The 18,458-nt window shown below is 42.7% G+C and overlaps 1 long non-coding RNA gene across 1 annotated transcript; it reads left to right on the top strand.

The window, feature by feature from the left end:
* The first annotated feature begins 410 nt into the window (after positions 1–410).
* Positions 411–15,855, top strand: LOC140216136 (uncharacterized). The gene is made up of 4 exons (XR_011892813.1): positions 411–919; positions 2,626–2,731; positions 5,241–5,310; positions 12,667–15,855. It is a non-coding gene; the product is annotated as an uncharacterized lncRNA (long non-coding RNA).
* Positions 15,856–18,458: the final 2,603 nt, after the last annotated feature.

An 18,458-nucleotide genomic window follows, 5' to 3' on the forward strand; every position in this document is an offset into this window, starting at 1 on the left:
AACGCCCCCAGGCAATATGTCGGCTTTAAGGGGTATTTAGTGGGTGACTACGAGTTTTGGCCATCTGGAATTTTGTTTTCCCTGAGACGTGACCCCATGTACATGGATGTTTTTTCTGGAATTCAGCTACCGCCGAAATTCGTCCGCTGAGACGGGAATAGCATTCATGAATTTATAGACAGGAGCAGTGAGTCACCGCGACTGGTTCCTCCTATCTATAGGCGGAAACTGGAGCGAATGCAAGGCAAGAAAGTACGAGTACAAATAAGGCAATGCACGCAGCATGAACGCACTGTTATTGTTGTTGTCTTTTAAGTGTTGCGCGCACACACAAAGAGGGGATTGACCAAAGTGTAGTCAACGTGATAACTTTGACGCTTCAGTCAGTGACTCCGGAAGTACACTGTAAACACAAATGAGCCCATATGGGCGTTTTAACAGTTGATATGCCATTTTTCCCCCCTAGCTTAAAATGAGTACTCCCACGAGAAGAAGTAAAATAAGCTAGAACCATTATTGTACCCCCGACCCCATTTGATGGGGCATTGCGGTTGTAAAATGGGGGTTTTCAAGGAATAACGGTGGCGTAGGGGAAATTGAGACGAGCCAAACATAGAAAAGAATAAGTCAGCCATGACCAACAAGGCAGTCAGCCGCAGCGACAATTTCAGTAGGATTATTTCTGCAGTCAGATTCGAAATATCCCGCGCAATGTGTGTCGGCGCTGTTTTTCTGTTCGGAGTAGCCGCGCCTTGGTGCTGCAGAGGACGCAAGTCGGAACTACGCGCGGAGGAACACCAGCCTTCGGAGCGCGCGCGCGTGCGTTGAAAGCTGCGATCGAGCAGCCATTTGCCAGCGACGGCACATTCTTCTACCGTGGTTGATGTTTCTCACTGCTTTGAACCCCCAAGACTCCACGGTAAGTGACTTTGAACGATTATTACATGTTCTATGAGTGTGCATGTGTTCTAAGTGAGGAGACGCGCTGATATGACTTATTGAAGGTCTCTGTACAACATGGCGCGACAGTTGGCCGTCCAGAACCATTTTGCACGATCACTGTGTTTCTTCGAGCTTTGTCGTAATCGAATCGACTTGAGTGCTCAGAGTCAAGCGAGTGTACTTAAAAATTAGGATTTTATATAATGAGGGACTTTGCCGCGTCTTTAATTGGGCGGATGTGAGCATTCGACATGATCCCCGAAGCGCAAGCCACTACCATAATAGTTACGTGCAGTGCGAGGTGAGCTAAGCTTCGCCGCCTAACCGCGGCCTGAAAATGTGGCGGCTCGTTAAGGGTTTACTGCGGTGCGCGTGTGTGAGTGTTTGTACAGCGATCATTTGAGCGAGAACCGGCGGCGCTTCTTTGTGCGCGGTATCTGCTAGCTGGCGCGTACGTGGCGCCAATCCCCTAGCTCGTGCGATTGTGTGCAGTAGGTCGCCCACTTAGCGCGCATTGTGCAGATTTGCCAGTACGCTCCTTTCTATCGTCTGTGTCTCTTCGCACCCACGTCGTTGATTGTGCAGGCAGTGCGCGACTGCGGCACGTAGCATGTAGAGCCTGCGCCCGTCGACTTTGATCTACGGGCGTGAAATGTCGGCGGCGCGTTTGTGGTATTAAAAGCGTGTGGTGAGCTTCCAACGGCACTACGGGTGAACGCCGCATGAGCTGCCGGTCAGAGTATAAGAACCTCTTTATTGTTAGCGTACTGCTTGGCGGTAACAGGTGTCCTGCTTGGGTTCAGATTACTGGATACGCCGTCACTTGAACCTCGGCGGCCGGAGCAGGTGAGTACCAGTGGCGGCGGCACCTCGGCGGGCAGAAAACGGTGCCCGTGCCGTGACGAGATATATCAATTTACGCGATAGCATTGCCGGTGATAGGTCATACGGGCGCGTCGCTCCATGCCTGTGTTCTTTGCTGAGGCCGCCACTACGCCTGCGGTGCACTTACTACGCCATATCTATATAGTCGATGCTTGTGCAATGTTGTTATTCAACAGCTGGCGCTGTGCTCTGGATACCTGAACTTGTTTAATGTTTAATTACTTTGCTGCTGTGCCACTGCGTATTGGGTACAGATGTTTAGTATTGAATTCTAGGTGCCAAATTCACACAAAGAAGTTGCGCTTTTCAACTCAGGATCATATCACACATCACAGCGTCATCCTATATTGCACGAGTATTAATAACAAAATTTCTGTTGCTGGTGAAAAAAAAAGAGGCAGACCGATCAACCTGTAACCTGTATCTGTGAGAAAAATGTGCTTCAAGTCCGCCATTGTCTATAAAAAAAGGTACTACCTTGGTATTCAATGTCAGTAACACTCATAAGTTATGCATCCTTTTGTGTGAAATAATTTGTCTTAGAAGCCATTCATTGTAAGGGATCAGTAAGCATCTCATAGCTTAAGTAGTGCATATGTGCATGAGTTGGGCAAAGGTATTGGTTTGTAAAGAGCAAAGCCATTAGGATATAAAATATTGGCAAGCTTAGTTTAACAATAAGCTGACGAATATACAAAACCTAATGTAGCAGCAGATGTTCTCCAAGATAAGCTTGTGACCAGCTTTTTTGTGTTCTGTGTGATCATTGTAGTGTCAAATTTTTCATTTTTATTTCAGGACTGCGGCTGCGGTCGTTTCATTGCCAAATGTGAGGATGAAGCATCTTCATGGCCGGAGATCGGGCGCCTCCCATCAGTTTCCCTTTTCAGCAATAGAGGCCTTGGTATGCTCTTACCTAGAGTTTGCTTTTTTACCCTGTATGTTTTGAGCGCAATGGCTAGTTTAGCGGCATTACTTAGAGTGATTGGTGTGACACCTGTTCCATAGGAGGTATGCAGGTTATCCCACGTAACTTTAGCAAACTTTTAAAAATATGAATATGCCACCTAGCTGCACAGAACCTATGTAATGTTGTTTCCTGTCTCTTGGAAATACTTGGATTTGCTGCATTTTGCCTAATTACCTAATTAGTCTTAATCAATTAATTAACTTCTCAAATGTAATTAGATAAAAAGTCTCAATTATAAAATTGTAGAGCAACGTGAAAATTTCCCAGTACAGCTATCTGTGGCTCAATATGTGCTACATAATGTGTTTTTGGAGCATGAAAGAAGCCTGAGAATCTCGCAAAGTGCCTTGAGTATGTTTCTGTGTGACAGCGCCTGTGTTGTGTTCTTCCTTCAGTCCTCGTCTTTTGCGCTGTACTAACAGTCGACCTCGAGTGGCCATTCCCGTGGCAGTCTTGCATGTATTGAGTGCTTGCCCTGTATAGGCATGTGTGTTTCCAGTAAGAAAAAAATACTGAAGGAGCCCAACGTGATGTATTTCAGGACAAGCGTATGGTGTAAATTACTATGTGACAATAAAATAAACTGAAACAAGACTTCACAGTAGAGGTATGCAGGTGTGTGCATCAGCATAATGACGAAAACCTCATGCAAGTTTAGAAAAATATTCATTAAGTTAGTTTCTGTCATTCTTCTCTGTCACATTATTATTGCAAAAATGTGCTCTCTAGTATTGCACGATTAAAAATACAGTTCAAATACATCATTTGCTGGAACCTTGACATTCATAGCAACATAGAGAGGAATGGTTAGAAATTTGCTTTGCTTCTCTGACCTTCATTTTAGGTCCTTCTCATGTTTGCTAAGCTTCTTAAACTATCATAGACCCCTTCCAGGGTTTACAGGCAGCTTGAGCACATTGTGCCAGATTGTGGAGAAGCTGCAGAGGTCGCAGTGTGTATAGTGGTGTCCGGTAAATGCAAGTTTATTGCAAGATGCATTATGCTCAGTACCAATTATATTAAGTTATAATTTTAGCAAAAATCGTGTTTTCCAGATATATATCAATGTGTCTCCAAAGAACTGCACTTTTTAAAAGAGTTGCTCATTCTCTGTCTACTGTTCGGTGTTGTTAAATGCATGTATGTTGGACAGCATAGTGCTTGGCCTTCAGCTGAAGGTAGTAGTGTAGGTAGTAGGTAGTAGTGTAGCAGTAGAGTGGTAGCAGTAGTAGCTTTATGCATGTGCATAAAGCTGCAGTAAGCCAAATGTGAAAAGATAAGGGCTAATACGATACAGCCACGTAGCAAAATTTACACAAGCAAACTGTTTGATGCAATCCCTAGGGAAGTAAGCAAAAATATAACAATGTGCTGATATGATAAACAGTACCTATGTTTCAGGCGCATGGCCTTCTACCGCCATATTCCATAACAGTTCATTATTTAACACTTTAAAACTACTTGCCCTGTTTATGTCTAACTGCTCTAAATTCGAAAATTTTCATTGATTGCACTATGAAGGTTTTGGCCGTGGCTTAAGTTACTGCCAGAATTAAATTTATAGTTGTGGCTGTCCTATGTGTGATAACAAAAAGCCATTCTGGAACCAGGTGACTGTTATGCAGTATGCTAAGTGTGCATATTAGAACAGCCACTTATATTTTCATTGTAACCATGTATAAAGTATGTATGTACACATCTCGAAGCCATAGACTGTGTACTCTTAATTGGAGGTGTTATTGTGTGGAGTAGGTTTTTTTGTAAGCATTGTCTAGAATTTGCACTACATTAAGGTGTAGTGAAGCCAAGCGAAAAATATTGACAAAATGGCTAAAGTACATTCTTAAGAGTATTAAGCGCACTTAGATGACTTTACAGCATGTAGTAAAACAAGAATGGGAACTGAAGTGCTTAATTTTTGTTCATTATTACCATATGGCACCAACATGCAATGAAGACAAAAGAGGAAGAGAAGTGAAGTGCACTAAAGGGCAACTCGCTCCTGATGGGAGCTGCATTCACATCTACATGATGCATGCAATCTTTGAGTTATAGCAGCAGCTAACCACCTGTTCACTTTGTTGCACATTTGTATTGTTTATGTACTAAGTCTGGCCCTGGAAGTGTTAAGCAGTGCCACTTGTGGCATTGGTGCTGCTTGCAAGACATCCTTCTAACCACAGGTGTTATGTATTATGTAAACCTAAGTTCTTTTAAATTCATGTAACCCACAAAAGTTCCATTTGAAAGGATGTGCCATATTTGCCACCATTGCCATGAGTAGCGTTGGCTGACAGTCACAGGGCGAGACGTTAACCTTGCTCAGCTATTATTCAAAACTATTTTACATACAAATGTGGTAATTAGTATACATGCCGAAAGCCTCACAGAATAAAATTTTTTATTCGCATCTTACAACGATTGTTATTTTGCTTTAACTCAGGAGGCCTTTCTACCTGCGTTGCATCCTGTGGCTGGACCACTCCAACGATCTCGGCGGAATCGTTACACAGGTGTGTTCTTTTGTGATTCTCGGTACTGATATTTTCTAGTTTACGTTCAATGTAAATGCACAGATCAAATGAAAAACAGGTTAAAAGATGAGCTCACAGGCACTGTATCCAAATGTTTGTTAGGAAGGAAAATCTTTTTTACAAGTTGTCGTTATAGCAACACAAGAGAGTGTGCACATCACACCACCAGTACCTAGCAAGCAACAGCATTATACCGTAGAAGAAGCCAAAACATCAGGCGAGAACCTGTACTAAACTAGAAACTGTATTAAGACCTTTTCGAGGCTTAAACTATTTCTTGGGTTACTCTGTCTAATTGCTTGAACTGAACTGACGTGTCCTGCAAAACAGTTTGCATTCGCATTTGATACAATCTGCAGCAAAATATGAACAAAGGGCTGCAATACTCTAAGGGCCTACTATTGAAGTTGCAACCAGTCTTCCCAGTGTACTGCAGCCTCAGGAACATGAAATGTGGTACACTGTACCACATGCACACACAACAAATTTTAATCCATGGGCATCTGTACACTGTGCTTGTGCAGGACTGCGCAACTGGCTGTTTATTCGTGACTGAAACAGCTACGTACATCAAGACTGTATTGGGAAGCCACCATTTTTTTGAGTCAGTGTAACAGTCCATAAACATATGGATTTCCATGAGCATTTTGTCTGCCACACTTTTCTTTGTCGTTTTTTGTGCACTCCAGCTTTTATGGCTGCAAGACACTTCAGGCTGGCTGAAGAGACAGTGGTAGCCTAGCAGGTGGCCTCACAAAGTTGTTATTTTGATTTTTAAGAGCCAACTTGCTTTGGACAATGCTGAATAACACATCAAAAGGCACGGGATTATTGACAAGGTTAGAATGACTTTGAAAGAAGTTTAAGGCTTCTTTTTAACTCTGATCTGTCTGCTGAGACCAAATCATGTCAGCTTTTAATGAAGCAATGTTCAGGTTGGAAAGCTGCAAGGCTGTGTGGGTACTCAAACACCATCATTGCTTCATATAGCTGAAGTTGCTGTGACATCAAGGCAGAAGCAAATGACATGGCAAAGGAAAGGTTGGTCGACAAAGGACTCATTGGCAATTATGTAGGTTCAAGGGCTATTGCACTGAGTAAGAAAATGTGTTCCTGATACAGCGTGAACAGTGTTAATGCTGAAGAACAAACTGGCACCATCTCCCCAGTCCTACACAAGCACGTGCATAGAAAGGGATGCCTGTTGGCCTTGAGGGCCACCACTGGAGGGATCACCTGCTATTGCTATGACATAGAATGTGACATCAGATGACTATAGTTCACACCTTTGCTGCAGCTCGCTGGCTGGGCAATTGAAGCCTTGATTGTAAGGATGAAAAGTTTCAATCACAAGGTGGCAATTTAGTTGCCAACTCTTACAGCATGGTTCACAACTCAGTGCTGCAGTGCTGGACGTATTTGACCAAGCCTGGTGCGAGTTCTCATGAGTACCCATGTTCAAGCTGCCGCTAGATACTTAGTTGATGAAGTCACTGAAAATGAAATTTGGTCATCGAAAGAGTCATGAAAACGATGCACACAAGGCTTGTAGCGTGCTTACTTGGTATGACCTCAGTCAAGACACCCTGTGTAGAGATGCTGACAAAAGTGCAGCAGAAGTGTGGATTGAGGAGACAAAAATATAAGCTGTTCAAGTTCCACATATAACAAACTGATAATAAATCGCCGTTCAGCAAGAACTCCGGCAAAAGGGGCAAGCCGCACTCCCCACAACGAATGCTATAAAAACAGTACTGTTATTGCAGCAAAATTGCCTATAGCTCTTTTGATAGCTTGATAGCTGGTAGCTGGTAGCTACTTGATGGTAGCACTTGATAGCTGGTATCACACAATGTTTTCTATTCTACGGAAATATTCCAGCACGTGGGGGCCACAATTCTCCTAGAGGCCAATACAGACACAGGTTGCCAGCAAGCATGGACTAAAGATTTTTCCGTTTGCATTGATGTAGTCTACCACATTTTGTTTCCTTGGGTGCGCAGTCACACTGGGGTAACAATTTTCTGCCTGAATATTCATCGCAGGGAGCACTGCAGCCAGCTAAAGCGAGTTTTTTGTTCACACCTTGCCACAGATGCGACAAGATGTAGACTTGACCCATTTTTCTAGGCACATTTGTTGGGTTCAAGAAAGAACACAGAGTAGCGTAAAAACTTTATTCCTTCTAGATTTAAGGCGTGGGGCCAGGTATTAACCATTGTTTTAAGAATTTTACCAAACCGGGAAAGATTCTTTCTTGAAAGTCTTCTCATATCAGCTTGATACAGTCCCTGGCTTAGTATGGGTGCATGTGCTGTGGCTTTGTTTTAGTCTGTTTAAAAGGTCGTTTTTCTTTTGAGTGTTCCAGTCGCAAAGAAATCACAAATATATTTTGATTTCAGGAACCCTTGTGACATTACACAATTCCTTTACATGTTGCAACCAAGCTTATTTTTTAAACACATGCCTTTCTTTCAGCATGAAAAAAACATCTTAGATGAAACAAGGCAAAAATGGCTGCTTATGCATTTGTACGATATTCCAACTGAGAGGGGTGAAAAGTAATAAAATGTTCTGCTTTCATAATTTTTCTACCATGTGTACAACATTTCTTAATAGGCATGAAGCAAATTCACTTTTATCACTAGCCTATTACAGAAACAAAAAATGACAAACTGAGCTTTTAAGGGGGCCCTCAGAAGGGCCCAGTCCGTGCGTCTTCTTTTCTAGCGCCATGGCTGTGAGCACAGCTGAGCACATCTGCAGCCTGCACACTCTTGCGTGTGGAAAGACTAGACGTGCTGATATGGCGTGGTATTATGTGCACAGTCTTCCCACGTGTTTAGTACACGGGGTTGCATAATCTGTAGTTTCAGAGATGCATTGAAGTTTGAGACAGACAAAGCATTCGCCTCCACTGCCAGCACTTTTCATGATAGTGTCGTTCCACTGTGTGTGGCAGTATCAAAGAGGACAGGGTGGATGCGAAAGCAAGGCTGGGTTTGCTTCATGCTACCTATGTGAAGGTATCGTTAACACACCGTGAAACCGTATCTTTGGTCGCTGACTCTCAAATTCAAAATTTTTTTCTCATTCAGATTTGTGTTTTCTGACTGCGGCCCTTTCCGTGGGAAAACAATCCATTTGCAAATGTACTTATTTGACTAAACGGTCGAATCTGAGTACAACAAACCAAATTGCTGATTTTAGTGCATTCGTTATGTTGGGGTTCCTTTGTATATGACTCCAGAAAAAGCCGACCATTGTCTGCTCACACTCCGCCGTGCCCGCCCATATAGGAATAAACTTAATTTTGGTTGGCCACGATGCTTATCGGTGTAGTAGCTGTCGTGTGTCCACCCATACACATTTTGTTGGCTTCCCGAAAACCTCAAAGAACAGCTGTATTTTGCTTATGTGCATTCACTAATCAAATAAGTACATGTTTGCTAGAATCCCCATAATATTGAGTCAGCTGATCTGCTTGAAAATGTTCAAAATATGGCAGTTAGATTTGTAATAGGAAGTCATACTAAAAGGCTTTGTATTACTGAGAGTAAGGGTAAGCTGCAATGGCAGGATTTAAAAGACTGGGAAATCTCTTCAGTTAAAATTATTTCAAGCATATACTGTTCCAAACATGTAGAGATAGAGACATTCATATCAGGCTATCATCATACCTCACAAGAAAGAGATTACAATAAAAAGCTTTATTAATTTCCTTTTACTTATAGGTGATGCCTCACATTGTTTTTTCCTTGGACCAAAGGGACTGCAAGGTTTTTCAGCCTGCAATTGTTTGCATAGTTTTCAAAGATAATTCCCTCCCTGCTTTGTGTGCTTGATTTGAATGTAAGTTACATTACACAGAATGTATACCCCCCCTGCAATGCCAGTACAGGCTAAGCAGGCACTAAATGAATAACCACGAAAGGATTTTGGAGCGAGCAAAAATGGCATGTGCAATAGATATGCGTAGATGTCCCGTTGGTGTTGCTGTCAAACAAGAAATTGGGATATCGAGGAACTGAGCAAAGTAACTACATGTGTGCTTGCCAAACTATAGCTGTCATTTACACCTTGATTGTGACTTAGCTACCAAAAGAAGTTTTTTTGTCTTGTTCTTTTTCTGTTAAAATGTACTTTTTTCTTTGTCTACTTTCATTTGGGTTTTTGTAGCTATATTGTGCACATGTGACCAATAATGCTGTGTGAAAGTTAGTGGTTGTTGGTATTCCTCACTGCCTGTCGTTTGTTCAATGTGTGTACTAAAGTCAATAGAGCACCAACCAGTATAAACCAGTGTGTTGAATTTGTTTTCTTGTTTTAGTACAAATGATCTGACTGGTTATGTGCCCAAATAAACAATTAGATTATGAAAACAAAGTTCATCAGAACATGTCATGCATTTTACTTATAATTACCCTATTTCAACTGCAGAACCCACATATTAAGGCATGTAGATTTAAGTAGAACAAGTCTTTTTGCAATCCTTAGTTCTGAATAGGTGAGAGCAGTGCTAAGGACACAAAGTGAGTCCACATAGATAAATGGCATGGTGCACTGTGCACTGACTAATAATTGATGTGTTTTTGCAACAGACAAGCAAATAAATATCCAGTAATGCCTTGTCAAAGGCACAAAAGCACATAAAGAGGCAGGGGGTGGTCAGATACAAATGTGCCGTGGTTTCAGGTTTGTTAACAAGCATACCACTTTTCTGTAACTTCTGAGAACAGGTGCTGCGCTGACACATTATTCTTTTTTTTCTTGTTGTTATTTTGTGGGATTTGATTAGTTTCTGGGTTAATGGCTGCTGCTTTCGCTAACATGTTGCACTTATGAAATTTGGGCTGTCATCTGCACTGTTTACAGTGTATGTACTCTTATGGTCACATTATAGTGGTGCTTAATCGTGAAGGCTCTCATTCAAATATAAGCTTGTCTGGTATACATATGCTTTCCTTCATGCCAAAGGAATAAGATATACTATGTTTGTGTCAGAAGGAAAGAAACTGAGACTGGTGTCTATTATTGCACATAAATCTATGCTTAGTTGCGTTAACATTTTTGCATAATTTCAACAACTTATTTAGTGCATTTCTGTAACATTCACACTCTTTCTTATCCACTTAGGTGTAAGGAATAAAGGCAAAAAAGTAAAGCATTGCAGTGGATTTAACTTAATGCTCTTGATTCTTGTTACCTTCTTGATAGCTTTTCTATTTGGAAGAGCATATTTACAAAAGCATGTTTTGACCAAATAGGCTGCTGTTTGGGAGGCTTTGCAAGCACAACTATAACGTGACAAAAGCAGTGTGTGGCCATTTGGTTATATAAATTCTGGTGTAATGACACCACAAAAAGTAAACAAAGATATGTACGCACATGACACAAGCACCGGGTCTCACTTCAAGCTTTAAAATAAGGAAACAGGCAATATTTAATAACAGGTGGAGACATGATGTGATGATATCTGTTAAAAGAAATTCTTTATGCAGTGCAACTAATGGATCACTGATACATTCGTCATTCTTTTTAAATGTTGCAAGCCACAATTACCTTGCATGTTGTCAGGTCGTAATACCTGGCTACAACGCAAGTTTTGTGGAACACAGGACCGCAGTCACATTCTTTACAGTATTCAACATTGTGTGATGGAGGATTGTTTCACACGGATGACTCATACTCCCTCAATTTCCCTGATTTCGCATTAATAGAGCATCCCATCTGTCCAATGTAGGCACGGCCTTATGATGGCAGCAGACTACACAACGCTTGCGGCCTAGCTCACTAGATGCCTATTGTGCTTCAACCACAACCAACCTTTTCCTTTTTTTGGCTTCTGCCTTTTATTACAGCACAAAACTCTCCTAACAAGGGCCTGAGAAAACAATGATTTGCGCAACTAAATTAGGCATGAATATGGAATATAATGAATGAGATGAAGTAAAAAAGTGGTTGCAGTTGTTTCGTATGCATTTGTAATTTTCATGGGTAATTGTGTAGGTGGTCTCTACGGGCAAAAATGTTTTTTCTGTATGAAACATGTGATGAGAGATTTGCTCTGATGAGAAAAAAAGACAAGCCAGGAAAACAAATTAATTTGTTGCGTGCAGCACAATTTGCAGGCGGTGCACTGTGCAACGGAGGTTATGTACAGTCAGCCATTCCCATCCAGTCATGCTTGCATTGCATACACACATTGTATTAATTTGAGATTGCGGCTAATGAAGTTTGTGTGGAATAACTCTCATTCGCACATAGTGATGCACTGCAAAATAGATTGGTTCGTTCCTGGGTTCATCAAAACTCGTAGCCAGAAATTATGAGCAGATGTACATAAGATAATTAAGCTTTGGCAGATTAGCACGAAAAGGACAAATGCATCAGTCATTCTCAGTTACATTGCACAAAGAATTTGTTTTTGAATTAATGACATCACTTCCTGTCACTATGTGTTGTATATGATGTCTGTTTTCTTATTAAAGCGCGAGTTGAGGTTAGGCACGTGTGTCCTGCATGTCTTTGTCTTCGTTTGCTTCTGTGGTGCCATTACACCAGGATAAGTCCATGACAGTAGCTGCCAGTCTATGCAGTTATACTACATTGTGCTCAGTACACCTGGCGGCCTGAATGTGACGAGTGCGAAGTAGCAGTAAGAACTTCAGAAGGGTAGAATTTTGTGTCAGTTGGTGGTGCATATTACAGTATGGTGAAGCGCTATAGATGGAACAGTGTGAGGCGAGACAGATGGGAAAGTGCTACAGACAACTGTGAATGTTTACTGGATAGTTTCGCTGCAGCGGGACAATGCATGCGTTATCCTGGTGCAGCAAAATTTGCCAATGTTCATAGTTGTCAGTAGCACTTGCCCATCTACATTACACTTCACCGTACACTAGTAGCAGTAACAACAGCAACCAACTGACCCGAGCAATAATCAAAGCCCACAGAATTGCCAAATTGTAGGAGAAATGTTTCAGTGTAACACATGTTTTGTTAACTGACAAGCAAATGTCATACATGTCTGCGAACCGATGATCAGATGCATTTTTCATGCACATACATTATTTTGTACAACTGCTTCCTGCTTTGGTTTTTTATGGCTTTTAGGAAGCATTCCAAAGTACTTAACTGTTTGTCTGTTCTAAAATTGAATCTGTTCTCAGCCAGCACTATGTGGCATTACTGCATAAGCCCTTACTTCGTCAGTGTCCTTCGCACTGTTCCCAACTAAATATGAATAACCAAATAACCATGTTTTTAAATTTTCAGATTATGAAGAGAATACTCTTAATATGTATTTCATTGGAAAAATTTTCTCAATTTTAGGAAGAAGTCTGGCTGGCCCCAAGCCTGGTGCAAAATGAAGAAATGGCACTCCACATCAATTCATGTTTACTTGTCGTCATAACCAGTCTGTTAGCTTAATTTTTGGTTCTTCCTATTGAATTCTCAAGAAAGGTACCAACTCTGTCATTCATTGAAAACAAATTGTTGCACTTGGGGATGCAGCCATGCACAAAGCCTTTGAGCTCATTAATATCTTTATTTTTTAAAGAAAGTGCAGCTCCTGCGTGGAGCAATAGGTTGAATAAGACGAGGGTAAATGAAAAGATGGCGAAATTAGTCATCAACAGTTGTCCAACAAAGGAAGTCTCAAGCTGGAGGCAACATCTTTGCAAGAGAACCAAATGGCTCCAGCCTGAGACATTCGTTGTTCAACCTGGCAAGTCTCCTTCTCGAAATATTTCCTCTAGCCTGAGACCTATATCCATTCCACCACCCTTGACCAACAATACACCTATACATTTGGTAACCCATGGAAAGGTAGCAAATTCACATTCAAGGAAAGGGAATGTAGTGTGCACCCTGGAAGGTAGCATGAACAGTATTTTATTTACTTAATGAAATGCAGATTTGCTATCCAATTACTTTATTTTGATCCCCGTTTTATAATTGGACAGCATGGTTCCTCAGAGAGAATAATAATTCGAAGCTCACACAATTTTGCTCCTTTATGTCCGTTAAATCTGTCCTGGTTGCTACACTATCAGCCCTGTCTGCAATTGCATAGCAGTGTTTTGAGCATGCATCCAAATTCAAAAGAATAGTTAGGCTTCTACCTCAGGATGTTTGCTACTGTGTTGCAGCTCGAATTCTATGTCTAGGTGGTCACTGTGATGCCATGTGCTTTTTAAATAAGACCAATATGCTATTTGAAGGGCAATTAAATGCAATCTCAAATGACCTCAGCTCGCGGAATGACACAATTGGAGGTCAATGTGATAAGGAGGATTTGATTTCTGAAAACAAGGCACTTAAACGGGAGAAAGCATGACTAATTTCGTCTAAAGATGCTGCTATTGGATATGATCAGGGAAGGTACTTGTTCGTGGCTGCATTTGCAACATGTTACATTGCTGGCTTTATATATTGCACTGGGTACAGTGAAATGTTGCTGCTTGCACAATATTCAACTAAACATGGTAGCCATGCTAATGTGTCCATGCAGAACACAACTCATCCACTATTATGGACTACAGTGGAATCCCGATAAACGAAAATCGCTTCGAAACTGCCGCTTAAATAGGACACCATCCTGATAATTGGTTGGCTCTCTGCAATGTCTCTCAGTAAATATAATGCCTGGTAAATGGAACCAATTTCCCTGGCACCTTGAGGCTCCATTTAAAGAGCACCCGCTGTAAAAATATAGGGGGGATCGTGTTTGGAACTTTCGTAAATGTAGTCTTAAACAAAACCACATTTCAGTGGGAGCGAAATGCAAAAGCACCCGTGTACTTAGGTGCATGTTAAAGAACCCTAGGTTGTCCTAATTAATTCGGGGTTACTCGCTATGGCATGTGTCATAATCAGAAGGTGGGTTCTGGTTCGTAAAATACAATAATTTTTAATAGCTTGCTCAGAAATCCAGCACTAAATTATGTAGCTCGTTTGTGATGAGTCCCAATTTCTTAATTTAGTACTTTGACATTTATCATATTTGTGTGCTAGTCCATGCAAAATACCACTGATCGGCCTCATTATACCAGCCACTGTTAATTAGGAATGGCTTAGTCAAGCAACTTAAACTTACAGCACAAACACCTAAGACGAACCACAAAAGGAAGATACGACACACACTGGTGCTAACAACTTCTTTATTTCTTCGTCGTCGATGCAATATAAACCCTAGGCCACACTACCGCGCAGGCACTCAGATTACATTACAGAGATCTGCCAAATTATCACATACGCAAGCGTAGGAAGTCAAATTCAGATGGATGCAGGGACAAAGATATCTTACTAATGCAATTATCGCCCTGCCTTTCTTGTGGTAGGCCTCTAAGGCAAGCCGCACATGCTCATTCTTGCTTTTGCCAAGAATCGACGTCCCATCAAGTTGTGCCTCACAATTGTTGCAAGAGTTTATATGCGCACCAAGGTGCGCTCCTCTATCTACATTTTTGTTTACTTGTTGCGCATGTTCCCTGAGTCGCTCATTGACGCAATGCCCTATCTAGCCAAGCTACGTCTTACCACATGAGAGTGAATGGTATAAACCACGCCGACCGCGCACAACACGTATGAAGCATCATGCCAAATTTGGCATCCTCCTCTGCCCTCTCCGCAGGTGCGGGAGCATAGCTTTAAAAGCTTGTTCGGTGCAGAAAACGCCAAGGGAACACTATGCCTGCGAGCAATTTTCTTGAGTTGATAGATGACCTTATGTGTTTAAGGGACCGCGCAGGGAACATGCACAAAAAGTAAACAAAAATGTAGATAGAAGAGTGCACATTGTTGCGCATATAAACTATTGCAAAAATTGTGAGGCACGACTTGATGGGACGTCAGTTCTAGGCAAAAGCAGGAATGAGCTTGCGCGGCTTGCCTTAGAGGCCTACCACATAAAAAGGAAAATGATAATTGCATCAGTGACATAGCTTTGTCCCTGCACCCATCTGAATTTGAGTTCCTACGTTTGCATATGTGATAATTTGGGAGATCTCTGTAATGTAATGTGTGCGCCTGTGCAGTTGTGTGGCCTAGGGCATATATATGCATCGACGACAAAGAAATAAAGAAGTTGTCAGTTAGCGCCAGCGTGTGTCGTATCTGCCTTTTGCGGTTCGTCTTAGGTGTTTGCGCTGTAAGTTTTAAGTTCAGAATTATGTACCAACTAGGCCAAATGAAGTTTTACTCTTAGTCAAGCGAGCTCAATATATAGTCTGTGCAAAAGTGTGGAGTGTCAGTACAAATAACAGTTCAAACACATGGCTCTGTAGTTACAGTTCAGTATGAAAGGAGATAAGATTTCTTAGCATTTCTTTCATTTACTAATTTCATTGTGTTAGGACATGTAGAATACTAGCAACTGGCATGCTTACAATGTACAGTGCTCTTTTTTTAAATCCAGACAATTGTTTTACTGGGGCAGAAATGTGCTTTCTTTTGGGCCCGGAAGTGAACATATTATATTTCTTGCATTTGGTGTAAAATAAATTTTCTTCACTGTCAGTGTGTCTCGTGCATTTTTCCTTTCAGCAAGTAGCAACTGCTCTCGAAGGCGTTTGCTGGCCTCGGAGGCACTGCCGATAAGCTAGGACGACTGTATAAAAGCTTTGCAAAGAGGGGCTCTGTGATCAGCGAAAGGGAAAAAAAATGAAGACGTGCGGTGACGGGTTCATTCGCCATTGGACCACGTGTGCGCGTGACTTGGTCGATTCAGCGGTGGCCCTGTGCCGTCGATTGGACCACGTGTGGCGAGCCCGCGGCGAAATGCTTCGTGGCGGTACGCCGCGCCCATGCAGCAGCAGACGGAACACCGCAGGCCAAGGTGTCGGACGCAGGCGTTCGCTCCGAGCAGGTGCGACGCCTGCTCGGGTGGCAGCTCACGGACGGCCGAGTTCCCTTGAGCCTTGATCGCCGGCGTTCGACATTTCGGCCTGCGGTGTTCCGTCTGGTACTGCGTAAGCGCGTGACCCGCGCCACCATGCATTTCGCTACGAGCTTGCCGCACCTAAACTAAAATGCCTTTAATTCCTTCACAATACTCCCATTGTACCTCCCAGTCAAATAGGGGGGGGGGGGTGAAGTGGGCGTATTAGGTACCCCCGTTGTGTGCCCAATTAATGCCCATGTCAATGGGAGTTTTATCGTACGCCCTTTCAATGGGAGCAAAAAGATGTACAAAAGGGAATGCGCTAGAGGACAAGCAAAAAACGCCCATCTGGGTGTTTTCTTGTTTACAGTGTAGTTTGAGTGGGGGAGGACAGCCCAAGGGAGGAAACAGCAGCATTTTGTATTGTTATTTGTTTTTGATGAAAGAAAAAAAGAAAGGAAACATATTGTGCTGTCGATATTTTATATGTAAAAAGATATCGTGAGATGTTACGTTTATATTATTCATGGAATATATTGTTGCCGTGTATTTCTGGCACTGTAGTAATTTTAGCCCATACGGCTACTGCAGCTAATTACTCTATAATAGCTTACATAAACACCAAGTACGTGAGCGCTTCATCTGGTAATATTAGAAAATGTGGTATGCACTGCCGTGGAACACCGTGTTATGCAGTGCTGGCAGCACAATGATTATTTATGAGCACAGGCTGAGTCAAGGCCGTGCCACTTCATCGTACGGCTCTAAACGGTCCGTCAATGGATTCACGTCCTAAATTCAAGGCAGAGGTTGCGAGCAGAGAGAGAGAAAAGGCGATAGCCGGATAGGTGCAGATACTTGTACATGCAATTTGCTCCAGATTTCAAAGGTAGACAGATGCACACCTTGCAGACCGCACACCTTACTGGTCGACGGTCCTGGTGACACACTCCTTGATCACGTCTTCTGAGTTGAGCGTAACGATCCTCTCCTTGTGGAAGTGCAAAGTAAGAAGATGTGTTAGCCTCTTCTGTGTCATGCGGTTCTGCAAATAAGCTTTCATTCGTAGTAAAGCACCGAGTGAGTGTTCTGCCGAAGCTTCAAATGCAGGTACAAAACGAAGTTTCATGGGTTTGGCGACTGTCTAGCAGCTCATGCACTTGTTCAGATTTTGCCTGTAGATACATCGAAATGCTTTCAACTGATAAAGACTCGACAGTGTATAAAATGGAAGGAGAAAGTACGAACTGCGCCGAGAGACGGCTTAGATCAAAATCAGCTGCGTGCATGGTTGATGCCGTGTTTAGGTAGTCAGCCGAGAAATGTCTTCCTCTAGCGGCGTCAATCAACGTGCCTTCGGCTAGCAGGGAGGAGATGCAAAGGAGTAATAAGTGGACATCATTGGAGAAAACACAGAGAAGGGAAGGGTGATAGAGAGCGAGAGAGAGCGAGCAGTAAAAGGCAGAATGCCTTGTGTTCGAAGCTCTTTACAAGTTAACCTAAAACATAGTCCACACTGACGAAGGAGGCGATCGACTAGCTCCACTGTTCTTTTTTTTTCATCGTCTTCGTTTAAGCCAGGCTGAGGCGGCCTTTATCTGTTGCTGTGCCGTCATCGATATTAACAGTATTTGCAAATATTTACACCAGCTGTGGTAATTTTCGCACTTGGTAATAATATACGCAAGTATGTGGGAGACCTAAGGCCCCGCCGGCGAAAGCTCTGCAGGACTATAAATAAAGCTGTTACCAACCAAAATAGCGTCGGTTATCAAGCCCAGAACGTCTACAGATAAAGTGCAGGCTCCGGCGAATACGACTGCATTTCACGGTCCTCGCGTGCCCTCGAGAAAGAGAGCGGTGGGACGGGCACACTCTTAGCAATGCGGTGTAGAGCGGCAGGTTTAGAGATGTCTCCTCCTGGGTTCTCGGCTGTCCTTCGGGCTCTACAACCACCGCTGTTTGGCGGCGATAAGTGTCCTCTTTTGTCGATGCTCCTGACTCAAAATACCGGGGAGCGGGCGCAGTTTGTCAGAACGGCGTGTCTTTACGGTCCGTGGTAATGGTTCGTGAGCTTCTGGCCTCTGTGTGTCGCAAATGATAAGAGCTAGCGCTTCAGCAAGAACAAACATATGCAAGGACTAAGGTATGCACGTCAGCGCCTCACTCCGTAGGGAAACTTATGCACCCTTTCGGCTATTTGATGCAGTTTCGAGCCCCGACGTGACGGTGTTACGGC

Source organism: Dermacentor andersoni, chromosome 2, assembly GCF_023375885.2.
Source record: "Dermacentor andersoni chromosome 2, qqDerAnde1_hic_scaffold, whole genome shotgun sequence".
NCBI classification, from domain to species: Eukaryota; Metazoa; Arthropoda; class Arachnida; order Ixodida; family Ixodidae; genus Dermacentor; species Dermacentor andersoni.